Source organism: Mandrillus leucophaeus, unplaced genomic scaffold, assembly GCF_000951045.1.
Source record: "Mandrillus leucophaeus isolate KB7577 unplaced genomic scaffold, Mleu.le_1.0 Scaffold296, whole genome shotgun sequence".
In the NCBI taxonomy this organism is placed as follows: domain Eukaryota; kingdom Metazoa; phylum Chordata; class Mammalia; order Primates; family Cercopithecidae; genus Mandrillus; species Mandrillus leucophaeus.
The window spans coordinates 2,071,850-2,096,896 of record NW_012103098.1 but is presented as its reverse complement, the minus strand read 5'-3'; the positions used below and the strand labels follow the sequence as shown (position 1 = coordinate 2,096,896).

The 25,047-nt window shown below is 47.7% G+C and overlaps 1 pseudogene; it reads right to left on the bottom strand.

Annotated features, from left to right (window-relative positions):
* Positions 1-12,195: 12,195 nt before the first annotated feature.
* LOC105543986 lies at positions 12,196-13,125 on the bottom strand (annotated as a pseudogene).
* Between the last annotated feature and the right edge of the window lie 11,922 nt (positions 13,126-25,047).

The following is a 25,047-nucleotide window of genomic DNA, read 5'->3' as shown; positions in this document are numbered from 1 at the left end:
TTAGCCAGGATGGTCTTGATCTCCTGACCTCGTGATCCGCCCATCTCGGCCTCCCAAAGTGCTGGGATTACAGGCTTGAGCCACCGCGCCCGGCCTGAAATTTTTTTTGAGAGAAGGTCTCACTCTGTCACCCATGCTGCAGTGCAATGGTGCTATCATGGCTCACTGCAGCCTTTACCTCCCAGGCTCAAGCAATCCTCCTGTCTCAGCCCCCTGAGTAGCTGGGACTACAGGTGTGCACCACCATGCCCAGCTAATTTTTGTATTTTTAGTAGAGACGGGTTTTTGCCATATTGTCCAGGCTGGTCTCAAACTCCTAGGCTCAAGTGATCCACCCACCTCGGCCTCCCAAAGTGCTGGCCACCACGTCCGGTCCTATCTTTCAATTTATTCAAATATTGTAAAACTCTCTTGCCTTTCTCCAGTGCTCACCTTCATGATCCCTAATGAAGAAGAACAGAGAACTCAAGGAACAGTTTAAAACTGTCTGCCCATCTGACTTGTGTCGGGCATTGTGTAGATGTGGGTGTGAGTATGCACATGTGCACTTGAACAGAATCTCCTTTAACTCTTGCAACATCGTTCAGGACAGGCCATAACATTCCCTATGGACAAAGAGCAAACTGAGAGCTTCCAGGTCATCCTTAAAGAGAAGCAAAGCTTAGCCACAAACCAGGCATGCCAGCTTCTACTGGGAAACCACATTACTGGGAAATTCGAGTTGGGGATTGTTGACAGAAGATGCAGCCCCAGAAGAGCATGGAACGAGGGGTAACTTATCAAAAACTGACTTCTGGTCATGACTCACCCCAGCTGAAAAGCCTCTCAAGGTTCCCTATTGCACTTTGCACAAGTCCAAAAGTCTCACTTTGGCCTATAAAGCACCAGGGCCAGGTGCGGTTGCTCATGCCTGTAATCCCAGAACTTTGGGAGGCCAAGATGGGCTGATCATGAGGTCAGGAGTTCGAGACCAGCCTGGCCAATATAGCAAAACCCCATCTCTACTAAAGATACAAAAAGTAGCCAGGTGTGGTAGCATGTGCCTGTAATCCCAGCTACTCGGGAGGCTGAGGCAGGAGAATCACTTGAATCTGGGAGGCAGAGGTTGCAATGAGCCGATATGGCGCAATTGCACTCCAGGCTGGGCAACAGGGCGAGACTCCGTCTCAAAAAAAAAAAAAAGACTGGCCCTGGCCTGGCGCACTGGATCACACCTGCAATCCCAACACTTTGGGAGGCTAAGGTGGGCAGATCACTTGAGGTCAGGAGTTCAAAACCAGCCTGGCCAACATGCCGAAACCCCGTCTCTACTAAAAATACAAAAATTAGCTGGGCGTGGTGGCACGTGCCTGTAATCCCAGCTACATGGGAGACTGAGGCAGGAGAATTGCTTAAAGCTAGGGGGCAGAGTTTGCAGTGAGCCAAAATCATGCCATTACACACCAGCCTGGGTGACAAGAGTGAAACTCTGTCTCAAAAAAAAAAAAAAAAGACTGGCCTGGCCCACCTTCACCTGTCCCATTCAGCTGTCCTACTCACCTGCCTTGCTTGCTGTATTTTAGCTGCACCTGTCTCCTTTCCATTTCATGAGTATGTCACTGTCCTTCCCACTGGCACACTCCCCATCCCACTTCCTGCACCCACCTTTACATAGGTGACACCTTATTGTTCCAGTATTTGCTTAACAAGATGGTCTCCTCAGAGAGGCTTTCCCTGCCCACCCCATCTAAACAGGTTCTCTCTCTCCCCAGTGGTAATATTTCTAATTTATACCTACATTTGTTTGTCATTTATTTGGGTTCTGTCCCCCTCTATAATCCTACAGATAGACATCAGTCCCCTTGAGCACAAAGACATGCCTGTCTCCATCACCATGAGGTCAACCCTTTCCCCGAGAGGCAGTGGGAAGACAAGAGGGTGGCTAGTGGGCAGCATCCAAGACCAGAGGTTGGCACACCCAGGAGGTATCCTGGCCATTCCCAACTTAGTCTCCGCTTCCTGCTGGCTTCATGGGGTAAGGGTTGTAATCCTCTGACATCATTGACCAAGGGGTCAGTGTTCAACCATTCTGTATGAACCCCCTATGCCCTGAAGCCTTGTCTGCCCACGAATCAGGCCTGCTTTCTGCGGGTGGGCATCAACCTGGGGCCTTATACTGGATGAGAACCTAAGGGCCAGGCCCGGACCCTGGGGACTGGCAGAACCTTCAGCCAGGGCATCATGCTGTTTTCAACCCATGAAAAACTGAATGAAATTCCACAAGCCAGCCAGGCCTGCTGTCAGTGATCAGCGGCCCTCCATTGCCACTGACTAGTCAGCTTCCTTCAGTCAGTCCAAATGAGGCCAGTCACATAATAACTCCCTGTGGCTAATTACCCAAGCAATCAGGTGAGCCCCACTGAAGAGTCACTGCTCACCTCATGCCATTCTTTACTGAGACCCAGCTGACTATGCTGGCCCTGCTGCCCCTGGAGCACAGGCCATGACTCCACATCCTCCATAACACCTGCCCTGCTTCCCTCCATGTTCTGGCTCCTGTAACCCCTGCCCCACCAGGTGTCCTGCTCACCTATGCTCTGTTGTCAGGGAAAAAACAATGGGTGTGGAGGCAGACAGCTGGGGTAAAGTTCAGAGTTAGTCAGTGATTCTCTGTGAGACCTTCTATGGGACCCTTTACCTCTCTGGGATCAGTTTCCTCATCTTTGCAAAATGGGGAGGAAACCACCTACTTTGCTGGCTGCTAGGAATCTGAAGAACAAAATGTGTATAAGCATTCTTTGCAAACTCTAAAGCACAACAGAATGATAAGAAATAATTGTCCTGACCTAAAGCCATCTCCTCCAAGAGGCCTCCCAAGATTGCTCCCCTTCTTTCTCTGTCTTCCTAAGGCACTTAGCTTGCTTTTCCTCAGTTGCTTACCTCAGAACAGGCACTGTTCCTCTTGACCCCGTTTTCTATCCTTGAGTGCCACAAGCCAAGGATTATGCTCCCATTCAACCCCAAAGACTGCTTCTCTCTCTCCACAGCCCTCTTTTCCCAATTTATGGGGAGAAAATATATTAATGGGCACAGTGTTCCAATTTTATGTTATTGTGCCATGCATTTTTCTTAAATTATTTTGCACCTTCAACTTCTTGTCTGCTAATAAGAGGTCACAGGCACCAAATAAGTGACCAAGGACACTCAGCAATACATGAAAAAACAGGCAGCAGTTCTTTGGGTTGGAGTCTCTTTTTTTTTTTGAGACGGAGTCTCGCTCTGTCTCCCTCTGTAGATCACTTGGGTTCATGAGCTTGAAACCAGCCTGGGCAATGTGGTGAAAACCCATAGCTACAAAGAATACAAAAATTAGCCAGGTATGGTGGTGCACGCCTGTAGTCCCAGCTACTTGGGAGGCTGCGGTGGGAGGATGGCTTGAGCCTGGGAGGTGGAGGTTGCAGTGAGCTGAGATGATGCCACTGCACTCCAGCCTGGGCGATAGAGCCAGACTTTGTCTAAAAAAAGGAAAAAAAAAATTGTATGAGGAATGTATACAGTGACTGGGACAGAGGACACAAACTGGTAGGCCCTGTGTCAAATGTGGCCCAGATGGCACTTTGCTTGACTAGCACAGTGAGGTGCTTTTTGTTGTTGTTGTTGTTATTGTTTTGTTGCTTTTTTTTTTTTTTTTTGGTGAGATAGGCTCTTGCTCTGTCACCCAGGCTGGAGTGCAGTGGTGCAATCATGGCTCACTGAAGCCTTGATCTCCCAGGCTTGAGTGATCCCCCCACCTCAGACTCCCAAGTAGCTGAGACTACAGGTGCGTGCCACCATGCCTGGTTAATTTGCATATTTTTTTAGAGATGGGGGTCTCACTATGTTGCCTAGGCTGGTCTCAAACTCCTAAGCTCAAGTGATCTGCCCCCCATTGGCCTGCCAAAGTGCTAGGATTACAGGCATGAGTGTGGCTGAGAGTTTTTTTACAATACTTTTTTTTATACAGCAAGACCCCATCTCTACAGAAAATTTTAAAATTAGCCAGGTGTGGTGGCCCAAGCCTGTAGTCCTAGCTATTCAGGAGGCTAAGGTGGGAGGATCACTTGAGCCTGGAAGTCAAGACTGCAGTGAGCTGTGACTTTGCCACAGCACTCTAGCCTGGGTGACAGAGTGAGACTTTGCCTCAAAAAAAAAAAAAAAAAAGGAAAGAAAAGAAAAAAGAAAGAAAGAAAAGACAAGAAAAAGAATTTCATCATACGGCAATACTCTCTCATGTCTGTTTTTTTTTAATTTTTTTTTTTTGTTCAGTTCCTCCAAGTAGCAATCATGTCTGGTTGCTTTTTTCTTTGTTGTTGTTGTTGTTGTTTTTGAGATGGTGTCTTCTTACTCTGTCATCCAGGCTGGAATGCAGTGGCGCCATCTCAGCTCACTGCAACCACTGCCTCCAAGTTGAAGCAATTCTCCTGCCTCAGCCTCCCGAGTAGCTGTGATTACAGGTGTGAGCCACAGCACTCAGCTAATGTGTGTGTTTGTGTTTCAGTAGAAGACGGGGTTTCACCATGTTGGCCAGGCTGGTTTTGAACTACTGACCTCAAATGATCTGCCCACCTCAGCCTCTCAAAGTGCTAGCATTACAGGCATGAGCCACCAGTCCCTGTCTGTTTTTTTATTTTGAGACAGGGTCTCACTTCATAGGTGCAATAATTGCGCACTGCAGCCTCTAACTCTTGGCTTCAAGTGACCCTCCTGCCTTAACCTCCTGAGTAGCTAGGATTACAGGCATGTGTCACGACACCTTTTCTTATTTTTTGTAGAAACGGGGTCTCACCATGTTGCCCAAGCTGGTCTCGAACTCTAGTCTCAAGTGATTCTCCCACCTCAGCCTCGCAAAGTGCTGAGTTTACGAGTGTGACCTGCTGTGTCAGGCGTCCTGTTTGTTTCTGAGATTCATCCATGTTTCTACATATATCAGATTATTCCTTTTCTTTTTTCTTTTTTTTTTTTTTTTTTGAGATGGAGTCTCGCTCTGTCACCCAGGCTAGAGTGCAGTGGCGTGATCTCGGCTCACTGCAACCTCCATCTCTCGGGTTCAAGCGATTCTCCTACTTCAGCCTCCTGAGTAACTAGGATTACAGGCGTGTGCCTGTAATTACCACGCCTGGCTAATTTTTGTATTTTTAGTAGAGATGGGGTCTCACCATGTTGGCCAAGTTGGTCTTGAACTACTGACCTCAGGTGGTCTGCCCACTTTGGCCTCCCAAAGTGCTGGGATTACAGGTGTGAGCCACTGCACCTGGCCTGTTTTTTTCTTTAATGTTAAACCACTCCTTTATTAAAAGGTGAATCATATTATTTCAACCATATAAATGCCCAGGGGATGGGGATTCAAGAGTTCCCGTTTGTTCAGGTCTTCAAAATATTGTACCCATATGAGTATATGTCTTCCAAAATACTTAAATCATAATATTTAATATATATATACTAGTTTAATAAAACATTACATATATTGTAAAACACAAAATACAGAAATGTTAAAAGGAAGAAGTAAAGAGGAGATAAATACTATTTTAAAATTATCTTGTTTGCCAAAGAAGTATGATCATTTTGCCCCTCATAAAATATTATATTAAATCATGTTATTACATTAAATGATATTAAAGACAATTATATTGAAGTATTAATAGTATTTTAATGAAATGAATATGATTGAAAATGTTTCTGTTTTTCTATACTACTAAAGTATAATTGAAGTACAAAAAGACACATATATATAAAGTGATAACCCCTCAGCCCTACCTGACCCCCAGGCCTTGGAATTGACCTCTCTAGGGTGAAACCTGGATGACTGCTTATTTTCAACATGGTAACCAGCGCAGGCGACAGCATTCTCCACGACCCTCATGGCCCTTTTGGAGAGGCTGGGGCAGGAGGGTTGTGAAGAAGGCTGTTCCTCTGGCCCTTGGAAGGGACTTGGCAAGGCAGGCCCAACAAGGAGAAGAGAGGATAAGGGGAGATACCACCACGGACCCTACACTCTCTCTCCATAGCCACCTGCTGGGCTTAGGCAAGCACTGCCTGAATCCATTTGCTGCCCAGAGTCCCTCATACCCCTACCTTTTCACCATGAGTGGAAACCACAGTCCCTGCCTGTCTCATGCCCTCTGTCCCAGTCCCTGCCTCTCCCTACTCTGCCATTCTTTCTTTCATATTAAGGTATAGCCCACATATTTAGGTTGGTGCAAAAGCAATTGCAGTTTTTGCTATTACTTTTAATGGCAAAAACTGTGATTACTTTTGTACCAATGTAATACAATAACTGTCAGGATACTGGTGTGGAGCTACAAGATGTTCACAAGGACATTTCATGTGTTTGTTTGATGCCTGTTACAGCTACAGAGCAGTTTATTTTTTTATTTTTTATTTATTTTTTGAGATGGAGTCTTCCTCTGTCACCCAGGCTGGAGTGTAATGCCACCATCTCGGCTCACTGCAACCTCTGCCTCGCGGGTTCAAGCGATTCTCCTGCCCCAGCTTCCCAGTAGCTGGGACTGCAGGCATGCACCACCACACCCGGCTAATTTTTGTGTTTTTAGTAGAAACAGGGTTTCACCATATTAGCCAAGCTGGTCTTGAACTCCTGACCTCAGATGATCCACCCACCTCGGCCTCCCAAAGTGCTGGGATTACAGGGGTGAGCCACTGCACCCGGCTGGTTTTTTTTTTTTTTTTTTTTTTTAGATGGAGTCTCGATCTGTCACCCAGGCTGGCGTGCAATGGTGTGATCTCCGCTCACTGCAACCTCTGCCTCCTGGGTTCAAGCGATTATCCTGCCTCAGCCTCCTGAGCAGCTGGGATTATAGGCATGTGCAACCATGCCCAGCTAGTTTTTGTATTTTTAGTAGAGACGGAATTTGACCATGTTAGAGCCAGGATGATCTCCATCTTTTGACCTCATGATCCGCCCGCCGCGGCCTCCCAAAGTGCTGGGATTACAGGCATGAGCCATGGCGCCTTGCCCTAGTGTTCGTATTTTCATCTGTGGCCAAAATCTTGATCGTTTTAACAATTTATATTCTAATCATTTCCTAAACTTAAGCTTCTCATGTTTAGATTACAAAGTTGCTTTCTCTATATTCTTGAAATTACCTACTTCCTCCGCCTGAAAGACTTATTCCAATCACTTCACATAACCTCCAAATTTGAACTTAAAAATCAAGGAAGATCCTTAAGTTAGGAAGCATGCCTAAGGTAAAAGATAATCCTAGGGCACAGCTAAGCCAAATAACAACCCAGATTTCTGGGAAGCTGCCACTTACTATTAATCTCAACCTGACCATTGTCTTACAAATTATATTGATAAATCGTTTAATTACTATGGTCCAGTTCAAATATGTATCATTTTACTTCCTTGTTACCAGTTATGCCATACACAGCACAGTAAATAATGAAGTTTCTGGGCTTTTCTTAGTTAACCTGAAGATCTGGCTTGTCAGTGTTCAGACTTGCTAAAACTTATTTACATATTTATCTCAGTATAATCCAAATGTCTGGGTTAGAATCTATTTTCTGAGTATTTACTTTCTTTAGAAAGTAGAATTGCATGCACCTGAGACCTCTGGAATTTGCTATAGCATTGGACCAGATGTCCATTAATATACCTGAACAATCTTACCTTTAAAGTCAACATCCATTAGGTTCTAGCAACTTCCTATTTCTCATTCCTTTAAACCTTTTAATACCTGTTGTTTCCTTCCACATACTAGTACTTTCCTATAGACATATTAGGGTGGCACAAAAGTAATTGCACCAATCTAGTATTTTCAAAATCCAGTACATGTTTAGGTTTTGTATGCAACTCCCTATAACATTTTTCTATTTCAGTGCAACCATCTCTGGCAATTAGAAGAGTAACAAATTAGAATGAATACTTAATATCCTCCTTCCAAACCTATACAAAAATCAAGCCCCAAATATATTGACAACCCTGGAAATGATGTGTCCTACTTTCATTTAAAAAATAAAACAGAGTAAAAGAACTAACTAGATGTATAGTACCTGATGCCACATGTTTTTTGGGATGGGGTTTTGCTCTTGTTGCCCAGGCTGGAGTGCAATGGCGTGATCTCGGCTCACTGCAACCTCTGCCTGCCAGGTTGAAGCGATTCTCTTGCCTCAACCTCCTGAGTAGCTGGGATTACAGGCATGCGCCACCACACCCGGCTAATTTCGTATTTTTAGTAGAGACAGGGTTTCTCCATGTTGGTCAGGCTGGTCTTGAACTCCCAACCTCAAGTGATCTGCCCACCTTGGCCTCCCAAAGTGCTGGGATTACAGGCGTCAGCCAGGGCACCTGGTCCCCTGGTGCTACTTTTTTAAACTCTTGCATTAACTCCACAGGTCTCAAAATAGCTAATAAAGAAACCATGTCTCCAATCATTTCAATACAAGCTGTAAGTGCCTTAAAAAATTTCAGCTCTGGCATTACTTCTGTTTAAAAGTGTCAAGATAAAACTTCACTGAAACATCTGCTGCCACTATTACTTTAGGAATCTGTATCCATTTAGGGATTTTTTCTTTTCTCCTAGAGTACTATAGCCATTTGTCAATAAAAAGTAGCATTCAGTATGCTTAACTTTCACTATCAAAAAAGTGATCTGCTAAGAAGTGACAATTGGATTCAATCCAAGAAGTCCTTGGATTTTCTATTCTACCAGAACTCAACTTTCCCAATTAAGTTGTTAGTCTTCAAGATAGGGACCCTTTCCAAATGTGATGCAACAGCCTGGTCTTTAGCAAATAAAAACCCCATATAAAATTCCATTTAAAAATTAAATATAAGCACACAGGAGGCCAGGTGCCGTGGCTCATGCCTATAATCCTAGCACTTTGGGAGGCCAAGGCAGATGGATCACCTGAGGTCAGGAGTTGAAGACCAGCCTGGCCAACATGGCAAAACCCCGTCTCTACTAAAAATACAAAAATTAGCCGGGCGTGGTGGTACACGCCTGTAATCCCAGCTACTCGGGAGGCTGAGGAAGAAGAATCACTTGAACCTGGGAGGTGGAGGTTGCAGTGAGCCGAGATGGCGCCACTGCACTCCAGCCTGGGCGACGGGAGCGAGACTCCATCTCAAAAAAAAAAAAAAAGCACACAGGGGTGTGCACACAGTTCAGAAACCAGGAAACGCATGACGATAAACAGAATCCTATTTGATTGTCTTTATGACTTTTAAGAAGTGAGCATGACGCCAGGAGTGGCAGCTCATGCCTGTAATCCCAGCACTTTGGGAGGCCGAGGTGGGTGGATCACCTGAGGTCAGGAGTTCAAGACCAGTCTGGCCAACATGGTGAAACCCCGTCTCTACTAAAAATACAAAAATTAGCCGGGTGTGGTGGTGTTCGCCTGTACTCCCAGCCGCTCGGGAGGCTGAGGCAGGAGAATCACTTGAACCTGGGAGGCAGAGGTTGCAGTGAGCTGAGATTGCACCACTGCACTCCAACCTGGGCAACAGAGTGAGACTCTGTCTCAAAAAAAAAAAAAAAAATGTAAGCATGAAAATAAATCTTTATTTTCAGTTATTACCCACCAGTAAGAGAAAGTTAGGTTCACAGTTTTGGCTCTCGACACAAAGTGAAGTAGGAGGCAAATTTGTATCCATCATGTACAACGAATGGACCAACTTTTTAAGTTCTGGCTATCTTGAAAACTTGCAACATACCAGGTGTTGCTGTGTTGTCTCTCAAGATAGCAATGGGTGACACTGAGTAGAAGTTGTGAAGTGTTTTCTACAGTATGCTGCTGGAAATCAGAGGTTTATAAACATTGTACATGTTCAGAAATGAGACAGATACTTGAAAAGTCTAAACACACCGATTTAGGAGTGTGTATGTTGCCGTCTCAAGAAGGGTCAATAGTCCATATGGACTAAATTAATCTCTGGGTAGCAGGTATATTAGACATTAGCATCAGTGCAGAACATGCTCAGTATCATAAGAACCAAAACACCAGCACAAGTTTATCCATCATTAAAAACAATTACCACCTTAAACTGTCAGAATAGTAGGTAACTGAGATTAATAAATCTAATCCAAATAAGTAACTCTTGTAAAGTACAATTTCTCTTTTAGAAGTATATGTGAGAACCAATCAGCTAAATAGAAATGTTTAAGATTGAAGATGTCCAATATTTTTAAAACTGGACATTACCATATATAGGCAGAACATTTCTAAAAATGAAGTGACAAATGATTCTTAAAACTTAAAAAAGGCCGGGTGCGGGTGCGGTGGCTCAAGCGTGTAATCCCAGCACTTTGGGAGGCCGAGACGGGCAGATCACAAAGTCAGGAGTTCAAGACCAGCCTGGCCAATACGGTGAAACCCCCGTCTCTACTAAAAATACAAAAATTAGCTGGGAATGGTGGCGGACACCTGTAGTCCCAGCTACTCGGGAGGCTGAGGCAGGAGAATGGTGTAAACCCGGGAGGCGGAGCTTGCAGTAAGCTGAGATCCAGCCACTGCACTCCAGCCTGGGTGACAGAGCGAGACTCCGTCTCAAAAAAAAAAAACTAAAAAAAATTCCTTCCCTGTTTATCAATAAGTGTGGCAGAATAAAAGACAATCCTATAAAACTTTTCTTATTCATCATTCTCTCCATGGATGTTTTAATACGTGGTGATGCTCCCATAAAAGGAATCCATTGTTAACGTAATTTTCTAAGGGAGGAAGAGGTAAAAGATAATTATCACTTTCTGTGGAACAAATACTCAACTTAGGACCAAATAATAGCAATCTAGGAAATTTAGAAACAGTAAAGATTTTCGGTTTATATTTAATGGTTGGTGCTACTGTTCTAACCTTATAAAGTAAAGCTGTCTGCTTCCCAAATTCCAAAAATTAAAATAATCCCCAACCTCATCCTACCAACCAGTGCCCTTTGGATTTTTGTTTGTTTGTTTTAGAACAAGGAAGGGTTAAATGGTTGCTGATTATGGATATACCATTTTGATTTTAGGACCTTTCACACACAGAAATCATACCAAATGGCCAGACACTTTACAGAACACTTTAAATATTACACATTGGCCAAATCAACTTATTCCACCCACCCTGGTGGAGGCGGGGTGGGGAAACCCGTACCTATAAAGCTACTTCACTTGACAGGATGTGGCTACCAGCAATAAGTAGCTTGAACAACTTTCACCAATAAGATGTGTCCAGTTTAGATTTTAAAATAGGAAAGACACGCATTGAAAAAGTGAATACAGTTGAAAATGTAAATCCGTTGTCATTTGAACCTGATGAACCATGCAAGGAGCAAGGGTTAATAAACCAATGTGCTTTGAATTTGTTCAAATACTGATATTTCTGTATATATTTAGGATATATATATATATTTATATATATAACAGCTATCATGAGAAGTTAAAAAAGATTTTTCCCCAAAAATGGAAATATTAAAACTAAGTTAAAATACATGTAGTTAGTATTCCACACAGCATAAAATCTGACAAATCAAAGTTTAACATGTCCCAGGTGACCATGTGTGAAAATGCAAAGCAGGTATTAAAACCAATATGTCCAATATTTAAAACCAGTTTGTAATTGGGGAACTTCTAAATCCTTAATCAAAAAACACAAATGAAGCGAAAGCTTTAAACTGGTACACACTGTTCACACCTGTATTTCAGGTTTGGAGATGTATATTTGCAAGCAGCAATACAAAAGTATTCATGAAGAATGCATAATCTCTGAAAATTATGAAAAATCCCTGCTACCAATACCTTTTTTTTTTTTTTCTTTTTTGAGACGGAGTCTCCTCTGTCGCCCAGGCTGGAATAGAGTGGCGCGATCTTGGCTCACTGCAACCTCCACCTCCCAGGTTCAGTCAATTCTCTTGCCTCAACCTCCCAAGTATCTGGGACCACAGGTGAGTGCCACCACATCCGGCTAATTTTTTGTATTTTTAGTGGAGACGGGGTTTCACCATGTTAGCCAGGATGGTCTCGATCTCCTAACCTCGTGATCCGTTCGCCTCGGCTTCCTAAAGTGCTGGGGTTACAGGCATGAGCCACCGCACCCAGCTACCAGTACATTTCTAAATACAAAACGGACTCATATTTGTTGCTTCTGTGTAACAAGAGATGTTCATTTTTAAAACAGATAAAACTCAGTGTTTGGGTGTGAATGGTATGAATGACAGTCTTTTTTTTTTTTTTTTAATTTCTTAGTTGTTTGGAATCTTTAAGCATGCAAAAGCTTTGAACAGAAGTGTTCACAAAGGAACCAGGGTTGTCTTATGGCATCAGTTACGCCAGAGCCAGGAATGCCTCTGGGTCATCCACATCAGGAGCAGAAGCACTTGTCGGTCCTGCTGCCACAGTTTGGGCGCCCACCATGCCCATATCCACCTCTTCCTCCCCTGCCACCAAGACCTGGGCAGCCAAGGTCTCCAAAATTGATCTCCAGCTGAGACGTTAAATCATTTGCTGGCTTCTGGAAATGATGGTCCATAACTGATTCTTCAGCATGAGCCTCTTCACTTTTTGATTTATGAAGAACAAATCCCTTCTTCCACTGCCCATCAGCACCTTCATTTGGTTTTTGGATATTACATTTTACTTTTGCCCAGTCCTTATTTTGAATAGCCTTCCACTCATCCAAAGTCATCTCTTTTGGACCCTCCTTTTTTACCTCTTCCACTTCATTCTCCTTATTTTCAGTGTCTGCCACTGGAAGATGTTCCTCACCTTCAGGTGTTTCCTCAGTCATATTTGATGGATCCAAGTCAGTTAATTCATCTTTGACAGTTCCCCAGCGGTAAGATCTGCTACCTCCACATTTGTCCTCATGCTTCAGGCCACTTGTAATGTGAAAAAGAAGATCACTTCCACGATGCCTGTCAAATTCATGTTTGCCACAAGAATCAGATCCATCTCCTCAGCCTATTCCACATCCACGGCCCTCTCGACTTCTTCCAAGACCACCACGACCCCGAAGAGGTTGGCCAATAATCAGTCTATCATGTGAAAATTCACCTCCTTCACCCTTTTCTTCAAGTGGCTTTTCAAATCTTTGTTCACGAGGTAGTCACCTTTCTGGTCTTCTATCAATTATTTTCCCTTCACCCTGAAGTTATTGATCAGGTCTTCTTCCAACTCCTCATCTCTCATCTCTCTCTCTTTCTTTCTTTCTTGCTTTCTTGCTTTCTTTTCTTTCTTTTTCTTTCTTTCTCTCTCTCTCTCTTTCTCTCTTTCTTTCTTTTGACAGAGTCTTGCTCTGTCGCCCAGGCTGGAGTGCAATGGCGTGATCTTGGCTCACTGGAACTTCTGCCTCTGGGGTTCAAGTGATTCTCCTCCCTCAGCAGATGGGACTACAGACACACACCAACATGCCCAGCTAATTTTTTGTATTTTTAGTAGAGACGAGGTTTCGCCATGTTGGCCAGGCTGGTCTCAAACTCCTGACCTCAAGTGATCTGCACCCCCTCAGCCTCCCAAACTGCTGGGATTACAAGCATGAGCCACTGTGCCCGGATTCTTCCTTCCTTTCATTGATGTCTGCTGTGTGCCTGCACTGGCTGGACTGGCTGCTACCACTAGGCAGGACTGTGACATGCACCCCTCTAGCTGTGCTCCCAGCCAAGTGAAGCCCTCCCTAAGGTTGATTTGATTAGAAGGGAGCATAGAAAAGGCCTGTCTCTAAGAGAGGAGGCCTGATTTACTCTCCTGAGCTGAGAGCAAAAAAGTTGAGCTGTTTCCCAGCTCTGCTTATAACCATGGGGCCAAAGTCTCTTCTCTCCCTGAGCCTTGCTCTGGGCAGTGGGGTGATGGAGAGAAGCTCTACAGATCTTCTCAGTGCCTTTGTGCTGGGTCATGTGATAGATCTAATATGATGGCCAGGGAGGGGCTGCTGGGGATGGGCAGCCTTGGCAGGTGGAGGCAGGGCAGTCTGCAGGCACTAGATGTTTTGTCTGCCATTGCTGGCAACACTCCAGCACCTAGAGGATTAAATAGGGCATACAAATAATAGCCTTACTGTGGTGCCTGACTCATAACTGGTGCTTACCAAATGGAGTTCTCTTCTCTCATGCTGGCTCCCTGAGAGTGTACCGGCACCTGCCCACATCAGCCAGATCCCTCCCTTGCAACAAGATCTTGGGTTCCTGGAGGATGCCTGCCATCCCCCACAGCCAGGCCCACCTCCAGATAGGATGATGGGTGGGCTCTTTAAGGAAACTGAAGGTCTGGGGCAGAGAAACCTCAAAAGAAGAGGAGCAACTAGAATGCTCATTCATTGCCATTGGCAGTTTCTTATGACATCATACGCTCTTACCTTCTGAGGCAGCTACTCCATTCTGAAGACTTACCCAAGAGAAATAAAAACACATTCTCACACAGACATGCACGGGGACTATTCATAGCAGCTTTATTCATAGTAGCCAAAAACTGGAACCAACCCAAATATCCATCAATAGGAGAATAAATAAACCAGTGTGCCTATCCATCCATACAATGGAGACAACTACTCAATGATAAAAAAGAAAGAACAACTGTTACACAGGGCAGCATGGAGGAATCTGGAAAACATTATATTGGCCAGGCTTAGTGGCTCACACCTGTAATCCCAGCACTTGGGAGGCCAAGGCGGGCGGAGCGCTTGAGCCTACGAGTTAAGAGACCAGCCCGGGGAACATAGTGAAATCCTGTCTCTAAAAACAAACAAATGAACAAAAAAATTAGCCGGGCATGGTAGAGCATGCCTGTAGTCCCAGCTACGACTCAGGAGGCTGTGGTGGGAGGATCACTTGAGCCTGGGAGTTGGAGGCTGCAGGGAGCCATGATGTCACCACTGCACTACAGAAGGAGAACACAGCAAGATCCTGTCTCAAAAAATATATATAAAAGTAAAAAACATTATATTGATGAAAGGAGGCCACACACAGAACAAAACACATGTATGACGACATTTGGGTGAAATTCTAGGACAGCAAAACTCATCTCTGATGCTGGAGGTCAGAACAGTGGTTACTTCTGGGCTAGGGGACATTGGTGGGGAAGGGGCACAAGGGAATTTCCTAGGGTGAAGAAGCTTGCTCAGGGTCATGGTTACACGGGTGTCCCTCTATGTAAAAGTCATTGCGCTGTATTATACATTCAAGATTGGTGTAATGTAAGTTACCCCTCAGTAAGAAAATAAGCCTCCAGGGTATGCTCCGATATGAGGAGTCTCTTGGGAGGGAGCAGCTGCAAGGAGGAGCAGGCAGTGGCCCTGGGCCTGCACATTAGCACTTCCTTTGTTTAACTCACCCTGCAGGCCCCTGGCTGAGAACTAAGCCTCCTGGTCAGTGACAATGGGAATATCTAACCCAAGGGCTGGGGAATAAGGTCATAAACATGTAAATGGCAGTTTACAGCAGGGCGATTTTGGAGGCTTTTATCACCAGTATGTCAGTGCCTTTTATGGCAACTCATAAATATACCTCCTATTAGTTTCAGCAGATTACAGCCAAGGCCAAGTCATGCCCTCAAGTGGGCTGGACCACATGTCACCTCCAAAGGGCTTTTCTGAGGCCCCAGGACTGCCTGGCAGGAGTGGGACCAGAGGGTCAGCTGTAGCCAAGCTGGCTGGAGGAAGTCAGCCCAACATGTTCCTTTGGGGATCCTGATGCAGGAGAGGACGAGGCTTCACCTTAGTAGACCCTCACAACTGCACCCAGCATGAGTGGGGTGCAGATTGGGCAAAGCCAACCCTGCGGTGTCTTCTCCCCAAGCTCAGCCCATCCACTTCTCCCTTCCTCCAAGCACGAGCCCTGTCTCAGACTGTACCCCACCCAAGCTAAACTTCTGAGCACTGGCTCTGCAGGAGAGACCCCCCCGCCGACCAAGGGACCCACACACACTCACTGGGCACAGAGACCACAGTCACCGTTTATCGGGCACCTACTCAACATGGTTCCTCCTGCCCAGCTGTTGTCCACCTCACATGTGTGCGGCACTCATCAGATGACCTGTCCATGGGGAGGTCCCTTTAACCCTCACCACAACCCTGTGTGGCAGGCAGTATTCTGCCCACTTTACAGGTGACAGAACAGAGGCTTTCAGAAAAGTCACCTGGCCATGGTCTCTCTACCTAGCCAGCGTTAGACATTCTCCAACATAACATCCAAGAGCTGCAGCCAGGCAGAAAGCCTGGTCCCGGCCCCGTCCCCTGCACTCCCTCTAGAGTCAACTCTCCAGGTGGGGCAAAGGCAAGTGAGAAAATACAACAAAGGATTTAAATCCAGCATATACAGACAGTCCCTGACTTACATGGCTCAACTTGGGGTTTTTTTACTTTACAATGGTGCAAAAGTCATATACATTCAGTAGAAATCATACTTCAAGTATCCATACGATCATTCTGGTTTTCACTTTGAGCACAATATTTGATAATTACATGAGATACTCAACACTTTATTATAAAACAGGCTTTGTGTTAGGTGACTTTCTTTTTGTCTGTTTGTTTTTGTTTTTGAGACGGAGTTTCACTTTTGTTGCCCAGGCTGGAGTGCAATGGCACGATCTCAGCTCATTGCAACCTCCGCGTCCCAAGTTCATGCAATTCTCCTGCCTCAGCCTCCTAAGTAGCTGGGACTACAGGCATGTGCCACGAAGCATGGCTAATTTTTGTATTTTTAGTAGAAATGGGGTTTCACCATGTTGGTGAGGTTGGTCTCAAACTCCTGAGGGCAAGTGATCCGCCCTCCTCAACCTCCCAAAGTGCTGGGATTACAGGCGTGAGCCACCGTGCCCAGCCTGTGTCAGGTGACTTTGACCAGTTGTAGGCTAATGTCAGTGTTGTGGGCATGTTTAAGGCAGGCTGGGCTAAGCTATGATGTTCAGTAAGTTAGGCATATTAAATACATTTTCATTTTACAGTATTTTTAACTTGTAAAGGGTTTCATTGGGATGAAACTCCATAGCAGGTTGAAGAGCATCTGTATAAAGATCTAAAAATGAATAAGGAAAACATAAAAACCAGAGTGGAAAAATGGGGAAAGGATATAAGCAGATTCTTCATGGAAAAAGGAAATAAATAGAATTCAGAGAGGTGAGGGGGGGAAAAGAAAAAAAGGAAATAAAAACGATCACTCAGTAAGAAAAGATAAGCAAACTCTTAAGTAATGAGAAAAATTCCCTTTGAAGAGAGGTTTTAGCAAAGTGTTAGTACAAGTGCCTATGCTGGGGGTGGTCACAGGCTTTTTGGAGGGTGATTTAGCCCCTGCCCCCCAGCTCAGCAATTCCACCTCCCAGCGCCTCCCCGTGGAGAGTCTGGCAGAGACCTGCAGTGTGGCGGCCACTGTAGTGAGCTGTAACAGCACCACTGCAAACAGCCTGGATGTCCAGCAATAAGGGATGAGGTGAACCCTGTGGGTTTCCCATATATGCACAGCCTAGTGGCAATTACAAGGACTGAGGAGGGAAATGTTTGGCTTTGGGATGCTGTATGTCTAAGGAGACAGACTACTTACTCCCCACGGTTCCCTGCGGCAGAGCAGGCTCTCCGGGAAGCACCCTAGCTGTAGATTCGGGAAGATGAGGCTGGCTAGATGCTTCCTGCCCTGCTTGGAGGTTGGCTTCCCCCATCTCCCACCTGCCCCCATCCCAACCCAAACCTAACTGCAGTTGTTGGGGATAAAGGAGGAAATAAGTCTGGGTGTGGTAGCTCATAACTGAAAATCTAAAACTCTGGGAAGCAGAAGCAGCAGGATAGCTTGAGCCCAGTAGTTCAAGACCAGTGTGGGCAACATAGTGAGACCTTGTCTCTTGAAAAAAATCAAAACAGGCTGGGCGCGATGGCTGATGCCTGTAATCCCGGCACTTTGGGAGGCCAAGGTGGGAGGATTGCCTGAGCCCAGAAGTATGCTGGGATTACAAGTGTGAGCCACCGTGACCAGCCCTGTATTATGTTTTTTTGTGTTTGTTTTTTTGTTTTTGAAACGGAGTCTCACTCTGTCACCCAGGCTGGAGTGCAGTGGCATAATCTCAGCTTATCGCAACCTCCGCCTCCCGGGTTCAAGCAATTCTCCTGCCTCAGCCTCCTGAGTAGCTGGGATTACAGGTGCCCACCACCATGCCCAGCTCATTTTTGTATTTTTAGTAGTGACAAGGTTTCACCATGTTGGCCAGGCTGGTCTTGAACTCCTGACCTCAGGTGATACAACTGCCTCAGCCTCCCAAAGTGCTGGGTGTATTATGGTTTTAAAGTAAAAATGTATTCATATATTTCTTATATAATAAACAACAAATAATTTTAAAAGGTTTTTTTTTTGGCCAGGTGCGGTGGCTTACGCCTGTAATCCCAGCACTTTGGGAGGCTGAGGTGGGCAGATCATCTGAGGTTAGGAGTTCGAGACCAGCCTGGCTCAGCCTCCCAAGGAGCTGGGATTACAGGTATATGCCACCACGCCTGGCTAATTTTGTATTTTTAGTAGAGACAGGGTTTTACCATGTTGGTCAAGTTGGTCTCCCACTCCTGACCTCAGGTGATCCGTCCACTTTGGCCTCCCAAAGTGCTGGGATTACAGGCATGAGCCACCATGCCCAGCCAAAATGTTTAAATTAGTAAAAAAAGAAAATTCTGGAATTTTTTGTAGAAGTGGGGTCTCACTAAGTTGCCCAGGTTGGTCTCAAACTCCTAGGCTCAAGCAATCCACCCAAAGTGCTGGGATTACAGGCATGAGTCACTACACCCAGCCTAAAAAAGTTTTTTGAAAGCTTAAAGCGAGGAAGAAAAAGGGAAAACTGAAGTTAAGGAAACCAGTGAAGAAGCTGTTGGCAAACGGTGGTAAGACCTGAGCCTGGGTGTCCCCATCTGTGAAATGGGTATACCCCCAATCCCTATAGTCACTGAAGCTGTTGAGAGGACTGTTGGCTAATGACAGTGAACTCTGCAGTCTGTGAGGTTGGTGCCCCAGATACTTAGCTGGAGGCCCTTGTACGGGCCTACCTCTATGGGGCCACCCTCCCCACTATGCCTGATCCTCACAGCACACTGGCCCCAGGTCACGGGAGCCGACCTGGGACACACAGAAAGATCTGGCCATGGGGCTACCTCCCAGAGCAGACACCAGCCCTTGATGGGCCCAGCAGCCATGTTGGATCTCCATGCCAATCAGTCTTATGAGCCACAGCTCAGCTTAGACTCAGGCTCCAGGAATAGGTCCCCAAGACACCCTCATTCCCCAGTGCCCAGCAGTATCGGGACAACCAAAATTAGCCTCAAACTCCCCAGGCCTTCCGCAGGGATATGATACTCAGCAGCTCCTGGGGCTGCCCAGGCTGAGAAATACCTGTCCCCAGTCCCGGGCAGAGAGCCACAAGCCTGACTGAAAGAACAAGGTGAAGCTAAAGACTCAAAAGCAGGTCCTTGCCTCCTGTGACTGCAGGTACAGCCCAGTGAGGAGCAGCAGGGCTGTCAATGGTCCCCTGAATTGGCACCCACTTCCTGGGTTTAGCACCACTGTGGCCTCAGAAGGCCCTAAAGGAGGGTTGTCGTGGCATGGACCATGGGCTCCTCACATAGCTCCTCTGGCCCAGGGGAACACGTGTGCCAGAGGCAGCTGCTCCGGGCATCACTGTTGGTAGGTCCAGATGAGGGACAGGCCTCTGCCTGGGCGTGTCAGGATGCAGAGAGGCTGCCTCAGTCCTGCTGCGGCAGCCAGGGTCCCCACACACTAACACTAATGTCAGCGAGGTCCAGGAGGTTGTCTCTACATGAGGCTGTGATAAGGCTGCGTGGGAGCCTGCATGCAGGCTCAGCATCATCCTGCCTGGGCGGGAACCCTGGCCCACCTTTGCTGTGGGACTTCAGCCAAATGACAGCCTCTCTGACCCTCAGTTTCCTCATCTGCAAAAGTAGCATCTGACAACATGCACTGACCCCCGGAGCTGGTGTGTATGTTTGGCTAATGGTTCACTCTCAGAAGTATCTGCCCCTACCCACCTCATAGGTGCGGTCAGGTGAGTTCTTCTCTGCTTCTGTTTCCTCGTTGCACCTGGAAGAAGCTAGAGGACCTGCTCTCCTAATTGCTCCTCTACCACTGATGTTCTAAGACGGGGACACTGACTTGTCACTCTCTGCCAATGTAGGAGCCAGGCACTGTCCCTGTTGGCTCAGGGCTGGGCTCCTAGTAAGTAAAAGCCTAAAGGCTCAGGGAGGTCATTTAAGGTCTAGGGTCCAGTGGACTTTTGGATGCATCGCAGCCTCGGCTGAGCCCTTCTAGCAGCCTTGTGGTGACTGAAGCCTGGGGCGGCTGCTCCATTGTCTCCTGTCCATCCCGCTCATCTGCTCAACAACCCTTAGGAGGAAACACACAGGAGGGTCCTGCCCTCTAGTGGCCGCCGGCAGCCAGGCCTCTCCTCACAGGGCTACGCCCCCGACCTCAGAGGAGCCCACTGCCCTCTCTCCCTGTTCTAGTGCCTGCCGCACAGCAACGAGCAGGCATTTCCTGGGGGTGAAGCTGAGGCTGGCCCCATGAGCTGGCACTCAGCAATCTTTATCTCCAAGCATCTTTGAGTCCTGGGCGGCCCTGCTTCCAGATGTGAGCCCTAAGCCCATGGGGCTGGTTGGTCCTGGGCTGTGCCACAGGGTTTCAGTCCACCGTGAAGAAGGCCTGATGATGTCCAGGTAGAGGACACCTGTTGGCAATGATTGACATAACACTGCAAAGAGAGAGCCTGGTGGGGCACCAGCCTCTGCCCAGGCTGGGGTCCGGGGCCTTCCCCCATGTGCCCACACGCCATGCTTCCCCTGTTACAGCCTCTGCCGTCAGACTGCCCACCAGCATCTGTGGTTGGGGAGAGCACGATGGGAGTCGAGAACCTGGGCTGGGGCTTGACAAAAAGGGGCTTTGCCTCTGGCCACCTCCACCTCTGCTCCAAGTGGAGGGGGCAGGGAACACAGGGAGGAGGTAAAGTAAGGTGAAGTCCGCCTCTCTAGAAGCACCTCTGCATCCTTGGTCCCCCAAGGGAAGCACAAGTGTGTGGCCAGTCAGATAAAGCAGGCGTTTCCTTGCCTTTATGGAGCCACAGGCTGAGGCTGGGACCATGGGTCAGTGAGGGGTTCAGGAGGCCCCCTTTATACCTCTCTCCCAGGCCCTGAGCCCATCATCCCTTCGTTCTTAGAGTGAAACTGTGAAGAGCGGCAGCTCTGTGCCAGGCGAGGAGGATTTGGCAGTGGAAAGGGTGAGCTTGCCTTGCCCTGGGGGCAACTGGCACCTGGGGTAAGAGGTGGCCGGTGACAGCCTGAGCCCTCTGGAGAGCAGAGGCCCCGTTATGCACAGGGCCAGTATACCCGATGCTCGGGGAGCTCCCAACAACCCCACCCAGTCCTGCAGGAGACCCCAAAGCTCTAGGGAAGAGCCTGTCCCAGGAAGCACAGGGCCTCGAAGTTCTGACAAGGACACTGGAGTTCCAGGCACACCCCACACATGCACACACTTCCTCCTTCCAATTAGCACTAATTGCACGACTGGGAAAACCCACAGACCATGAAGCAGAAGCAGTTAGCTCCGCAGGGCCCCGGCGAGGCAAGCCCTGTGAGGCCCCAGGTGAGCCAGGCTCTGGGGGATGGGTCCTGGAGTCTCTGTCTCTCTGAGAGGGGATCAGGTGATAGGGCCACATCTGCCAGGGTCCCTAGTGGCCCCTCCAGAAGATGGGAATTGTCCCAGGACCAGGACAGAAGCTGGGTGTGGGGGAGCCTGACAAACACCCCCCTCTCAGCCTGGCATTTAAGGCTCCCCTAAACCTGGCCCTACCAGCATCCTCCCTCCCTCTTTCATTTCTTTCATTTCTTCTGCTCCTAGTTCTCACTGCCTAAGTCACCCACTGATTAATTCTTTATTTCACTCCATTTATTCATGCATTATGTGTCCAGGAGCTCTCCGGTGGCGGGACCCCGGGACCACAGAGATGGATGTGCCAGGCCTGGCTAGTCAGGAGGGCCTTGGAGCCAGGACCTTTTCCAGGGCCCCAGAGCACTGGATGGTCAGAATCAAAACAGGGCTAAGGCAGGTCCGGGGGAAGGGAAGGGTCCCGATGCTTACCTCCTTCCTACTTGAGCTGCCCTCTCTCCTACCACCTATCCAGCCAGGCCTGGGCCCAGGTTGGCAGAGACCACACTGCAGGGCAACCCCTCTGCTGGCTCTACTTCATTCTTGGTGGGAAGGAGGTGGCCAGGCTGAGCACTGTGTGCTTATGAATAGAAGTATCAGCTTTGCTTGGCACTCTCTGGGTGAGGCTATGGGTCCCTTGATCTTTCAGACTGCACTCAGGGCATGTGCCAGGCTGTGTCCACATCTATGGCCAAGCTCAAGACAGAAGCTCTGCCAGGAACAGTTATGACTAGGGGACAGGAAGAGAGGCAGGCACCAAATCTGAGCTGCTCTGGGGTGGGTCTAGCCCTTGGGGAGAAGCGGGGACTGGCCCTTAGCAAGAGGCTGGCTCTGGAACTCGCATGCTTGAGTAGTCTGGGCGCCAGCCCCAGAGTGAGGGCCCTGAGTCAACGCTTTATATAACACTGCATGGCTCAGACCCTCAGCCCTGAGCAGGGGTAATGGGAACAAGACCCCTCGGCCCACAGGTGTGTGTCTGGCCTGACCCCTGGCTCCCGTTCTCCAGAACATCCCCACCACAGAGACAGAGGCTCAGCTCCACTCCCTTCCCTTCCCCCGCTTAGAGACCAACCTGGTCCTGGGCAATTTGGTGTTGCCATGACAACCACATACTTTCTTCTTCCCTACTTAGCCGATTGAATCTGAGTTGCAGATGAAATCCTGGTGAGTTGTGTATTTAGAAAGCATTTGGCCATTTGGAGCGCTCGATGCATCTTTCATCTCCCAGATGCCTCTGATACCCATCCCTTGTCTCTTGATGGCTGAGGGAGAGGATATGCGCCCTGCACCCTCTCCCCATGCCTGGGGTAGTCCTGGTCCAGTGGCACAGCCTCCTTGAAGTACAGTCTCTGGCATGCAGGAACACATGGATGACATTCTCATGGGCAGCCTCTGTGGTGAGTGGGCCCTGTGAGCTGGATGGCAGTCACCAGGAGCCTCAGACAATGCATAGGCCTCTCCATTGTGAGGCATATGGTGTCTGGGCAAGAGCTCTTGACTCAGGAGGCTGTCTCTGTCCCCTTCAGGAATGTGTGCTGCACTTCAGGACTTGGGCCACCAAGACTGGGAGTTGCTGCTAGCCAGGGGCCCCCAGCATGATCTTAACCTTCATGCATTCCCCAGGGCTGACCTTAGCCTCCTCTGACCAGCAATGAAGAGTCACCTGCAGTGCAAAGCTCGCTGCGAGTAGGCTCAGAGCTCAGCCCCGAGATGGGGGAGACAAGACATGGGAAAGTAGTAAAAGTGGCCCCATCTGTAATGAGCAGGGTGCTGGTGGCCCTGGGAGGCGACCTCAGCTTGGCAGTTGGGTAGAGCTGGTCTAGCAAGTTTAAGGGGAAGAAAACATGGAGTGGTCAGAGAAAAGCGGGGCTGGCTCTTTCTCCGATCTGCCTGGGCGAGGGGTGGAAATCAGCATGGGGCATCTTACCAGGAATGGTCACGCAGGATGGATAGGGAGACCTACCTCTGTCCTCTCCATTCAGGGCCAGAGGCTCCTGCCCCACACTGCAGATGTTAAACCCACCAAGTGGTTCCATTGGTGTGGCTGCCACCCCACTGGGCTGCACCATCCTGGGCAGGCGGTTGGCCCTTGAGCATAACTGTACCTCCTTATCTAGGCCTTCATTTCCACCCGGATCTTACTACCTCTCTGAGCCTCAATGTCTTCACTCTGGGGAAGGGAGGGAGGGGCAAGCAGATAGGTTAGTAAGAGTGGAATAAGTAGTGAGGGGTTCCTGGAGCAATGTTTCCAGGGAAAGCATACCTGCTGGGTATATTTGGTCAGATTTTTATGATTTTGTAGGGAAGAACATATAGTACAAATATAAAAAAGCAAATAAAAAAAGATAATTATAGCTTGAGGAAAAATGAAGAATTATAGCAGAAAGGAAATAGAATACCACTTGGTTTAGCAGAAAACAATGTTTACATAGTGTTAAACATGTAAACACTGAATATCAACTTATGCCAAATCATAGCATTGGAAGGATGGGGAGGAAATGTATGGAGAGGTGGCTATCAGCTCATTTTCCATAGTAGAAAGTCAATGTTCTAAAGGTGAAAGAGGCTGGGTGCAGTGGCTCATGCTTGTAATCCCAACAATTTGGGCTAAGGCAGGAGGATTGCTTGAAGCCAGGAGTTTAAGACCAGCCTGGGCAACATAGTGCAATCCCATCTCTACAAACCATTTTAAAATTAGGCGGGCATGGTAGCGCACACTTGTAGTCCCAGCGACTCGGGAGGCTGAAGTGGGAGGACTGCTTGACCCCAGGAGTTTGAGGCTGCAGTGAGCTGTGATTGTGCCACTGCTCTCCAGCTCAGCCTGGGCAACAGAGGGAGACCGCATCTCAAAAAAAAAAAATAGTGAAAGAGTCAAAAGAACTGAAAGCAATGGGTCAAGAAGAGGGGAATTAGTATTTCCAGCCTTGCAGTATTGTTCAACCTTTAAAACTATGCACTATACATGTATTGGTTTGATCAAAAGAGAAATTAAATATAAAAGCAGGTTGGATTAATATAAAACCTCTCAAACACTGTCCAAGGTCATGGTGTAAAGGACACAGCGGAGCTGGAACCCGCACTAGGGTCTGTCTGTGCCAGAGCCCACAGCAGGCATGAGCGTAGAGTGATCTTGTCAAAACCTTGGAATCCACCCTTGGACCAGGCAGCTCAAAGACTTTCCCCGAGCACCCATGCAGGCTACAAAGATGAGCCTCCAGCATAAGGGGCTGCACCCCATGCCTGTGGGCAGGGAAGCAAGGCCACTGAGTAAACACGTTCCAAAGCCACTAGCCCACAGAGGCTCTGTCACCCACGGAAGGAGCCAGAGCCGTCGGCGGAACCCCTTCCTTGGCTGTTCCGCTTCTATTTACTGGGTAGCTTTTGTTCCCTAGCTTCCCATCCAGCTGGGCTGGTTAATC